This window comes from Oryx dammah, unplaced genomic scaffold (genome assembly GCF_014754425.2).
Source record: "Oryx dammah isolate SB20612 unplaced genomic scaffold, SCBI_Odam_1.1 HiC_scaffold_3372, whole genome shotgun sequence".
Classification (NCBI taxonomy): domain Eukaryota; kingdom Metazoa; phylum Chordata; class Mammalia; order Artiodactyla; family Bovidae; genus Oryx; species Oryx dammah.
In genome coordinates, this window is record NW_024073395.1 from 1 (window position 1) to 4,099 (window position 4,099).

Consider the following 4,099-nt stretch of genomic DNA (forward strand, 5'->3'; position numbering starts at 1 on the left):
GTTTGTCATTTCCTTCCTCTCTGAGGTAGGTATAACGGAAGAGTTTATGAAGGCTGAAGCACAAAGGTTGATGGAAAGTCTAACGCAGCATCAGCAAATGATGGAGCAGAGGAAGATATTCCATCAGGAACAAGTGAGACTAAGGGAGAGAAACAGAGTATACCAGCAGGCACTGCAACAGAGGGCCATGGAAGGTCAGCTCCAGGTACTCATCAATTATTTCATCTCTGGATTTTAATCACACTCCCCTCTCTGTATCAATGAGAACACGAAGCACCAACAACGTGGAAGAGGCAGCGTAAGACTGTGGCCTAGGGCAAAGACTCTGGAAGCAAATAGTGTGGGTGAGAAACCCAGCTCCACCTCTTACTAAATACATTGTTTGGAGATATTTATATTAATATTACTTATTTTATAGGGCTATTTTGAAGCTTAAATGAGTCAATATTTGAGTTTAGAATGGTGCTTGGCACAGCATAAACACTATAATTTGTTAAGCAAAATCCAAGGACATTTCTAGCCCACAGTAATTAGTCTTTTTGTTATTTTGTTCATTTTTCTAGCTAGTCTTTTCCTTTGGTCATAAATGACCTTGTTAAATTAATCTCATGTTACTATGTCCACGCCTCTGTCTTTACCTTAATTGTTGCTGGTTCTGAAGGCCTTTAACTTGCAGAGTTTGTTTCATCCAGTCCTCTGCTATTATTATCACTCAGTTGGCAGGAGTTCCTATCTACCATGCACTGTACAAAGCACCATACATACATTCTTTAACCTAGTCTATTCAGTGAATCAGGGCCATTATGCCCCCATCTTTCTGATTAGAAAAATTAAGTTCCAAAGAGATAATTAATGCCACTATCACATAGCCTAGCAAATTATCAAAACAGCCTTCCCAGTGAGTGGGATCTGCAGTGCTTTCATATCTACAAACCTAGCCTTACATTCTTCTGTGAGCACCCTTAGGAGTCAAAGGGCATCCTCCCTATCACGGCTGATCTACCTGTAGGTTCTTGTTTTCCGAGAACCATTTCAAGACAATTTTGAGATTACAGACCCATGCCGAAGGGCAGTATTTTCAATCTAGGGTTTCTGAACTCATTCTTTCCTTCTATTTTAACCCTGTGACTGTGGAGACATGGAACAAATTCCCTTATCTAAGGCTCAGACTCATCACCTGATTGAGGATATCACCTAGACCACCCAGTTGAACTTTTGTATTGAGCTTTAAATTTATGATATTCATAATGGATAAAATGTGCATTTTACCAATTTTAACCTCTCCTTGTAATACTAGATCTGATGTTTTTTTGTGTGTACATGAGAACTGAAGTCAAGATGTGACTCACATTGCTTAAAGACAAAGGGAGAAGGGGCCTTAGGATATAATTCTTGGGATACCAATATTTCAGGGATTGAGAGATGATGTTTCTGCAGCAATAGGAACAGACTGGGAAGAAGAATTACACAAGTAGGAAATCAAGAGTAAGAGGTAAAATAGATATGAATGGAAAGGAGGAATTAGGGACTGTCTTTTATTACTGATTGTTTAAAATAAGTAAGGGAAAGTCAGTGACTGGGACTTTTCCTAAACAATGATCTGGACACCACTTTTTGCTCAGCTCTTTCATTTTATGTATCACTCTTTAGGAAGAGGTTAAAAGGCTCAAGGACATAATCCAAGCTGAGAACAGAAAACTTCACGACAAACTCCAGAATCTTCTGAGGAATGACTCACCAGATGATACATGCATCTTACTCTAAAGAGCTAAACACTAGAATTTCATTTACTTGTTCATTTTCACTGAAGACACAAAGAAACAAGAAACTATAGAACTTGACACAATTATCATTTAAATAAACTTCATGATAATTATACTGAACTTTTGTATTGAATTATTGTTATGATACTCAATGGGTAAAACGTGCATTTTACTAATTTCTTGGTAAATGCACCAATAGTTTAAGTATTGATTGATTCTTTAAAAAGATTATGACTTTTGTTATAAGGGACATTTTATCATTGCCTCTTGGCAGTGATATTGGGTGGGTTCTATCAGGAAAACTTCCTCTTGTACCTCTAATTTTCATATTTTTCTCAGTGGGGATTGGAAGTGACCTGGAGTGGGGAGTGTTTCTATAATAACCCAAGTCACATGGATCTTGACTGAACTCAGGTGGACATTACTCTTGCCAAATGGTTTTGTGCTGGAGGTCATCAGGGAGAAGCATCGATGATAAAAACAAACAAAAACTAACCTGGCTTCTTAGTGCAGACAGTATACAATGTATGGTTTCCAACTGGTTGGAGGATACTCAGTTTATGGGCAATTATATGACTCCTGGTCATGGTTAGTAGATGATTTGCTTAGATTATTCTAAGCTATAAGTAAATAACATCATAATGAAACAGAAGTACTCTAGAAGATGGAAAGAACCACCAGCATGGAAATTATGTCAAAAGCTGAAAAGCTAAAGAACTCTAACCTTCCTTCTGTCCTCACCAAGGGCATAACTTAAATAGGGTATTTTATATTATGAACCAATTTCTATTGGATTTTGTTTATAATCCATTAAGCCTATAAATAAATAGTATAAGGAATGCAACATAATGCGACAAACAATATCATGGGGCTCATTTAATTTTAAGCCCCAAATGTTGGCATTTAATTTTGAGCCTTGCTTACAGTACTAAAATTAAATGAGTGTAATTGCTTGCAATCATATATGAAAGCCTACTGATTTTTATTAAAAACTATAGGTTATAAAAATATATGTGTATATATATATATTAAATGTAAACAACCATAAAATTTTTAAAATAATTCTACCACTTTGGCTTTTTTTCTCCCAATAGTTATATCTTCAGGGATTTCTATATTTCCCTAAAATGACTGAAAATTATTTTAATAGTAAAAAATTAAATATTTTCTTATACATTTTATTTCCTTTTTGTTTCTTTATTTTATCTCCAGTAAAATCAGCTCAGTACAGTCATCAGTCATGTCCAGTTCTTTGTGATCCATGGTCTGTAGCATGCCAGGCTTTCCTATCTATTGCCAACTCCCAGACCTTATTCAAACTCATGTCCATTGACTTAGTGATGCCATCCAACCATCTCATTCTCATTCTCTGTCATCCCATTCTCCTCCAACCTTCAATCTTTCTCAGCATCAGGGTCTTTTCCAATGAGTTGGTTCTCCACATCAGGTGGCCAAAATACTGGAGTTTCAGCTTAGGCATCATTTCTTCCAATGAATATTCAGGACTCATTTCTATTAGGATTGACAGGTTGGATCTCCTTGCAGACCAAGGGATTCTCAAGAGTCTTCTCCAACACCACAGACCAAAAGCATCAGTTCTTCAGCACTCAGCTTTCTTTAGAGTCCAACTCTCACATCCATACATGACCACTGGAAAAACCATAGCTTTGACTACATGGACCTTTGCTAGTAAAGCAATGTCTCTGCTTTTTAATATGCTATCTAGGTTGGTCATATTTTTTCTTCCAAGGAGCAAGCATCTTTTAATTTCATGGCTGCAATCACCACCGGCAGTGATTTTGGAGCCCCCCCAAATAAAATCTTTCACTGTTTCCACTGTTTCCCCATCTATTTGCATGAAGTGATGGGACCAGACGCCATGATCTTAGTTTTCTGAATGTTGAGTATTAAGTCAATTTTTTCACTGAGAGAAGGTACACAATTCTGAGACTTGTCTTTCAAGACAGAGGAAAAGAAGTAGAGCTTGACCCAACCTCCTGCCACTCCCATAAATGCTGTCATAGAAAAAAAGGGAATCAGCGGCTCTCAACAGCTGCAGTGGCTCTGTAGGTAAGGAAAAGACACATGATCCAGAATCTTCTCCATCAGGTAGGAGGGAAAGAAGTGAAATTTGCACCCAAAGATTCAGCATTTCATTACTAAGGGAAAAGAAGCAGGAGGTTATGGTGGGCTGCACAGCTCTGTGGAATTGGGAGAAGGTGTACAACCCTGCAGTTTCTCCCCCAGGAAAGAGGGAGAGGACAGAAGTGGGTGGTGTCTAACACAACAGTCCATCAGAGCTCTGCTCCAGGGAAAAGGGAAGCCAGCTTATAGGC

General features: G+C 37.9%; 1 long non-coding RNA gene across 1 annotated transcript; it reads left to right on the forward strand.

Annotated features, from left to right (window-relative positions):
* The first annotated feature begins 6 nt into the window (after nucleotides 1–6).
* On the forward strand, nucleotides 7–1,883 carry LOC120859828. Its single transcript, XR_005720164.1, has 2 exons — nucleotides 7–205; nucleotides 1,651–1,883. It is a non-coding gene; the product is annotated as an uncharacterized LOC120859828 (long non-coding RNA).
* The last annotated feature ends 2,216 nt before the right edge of the window (nucleotides 1,884–4,099 follow it).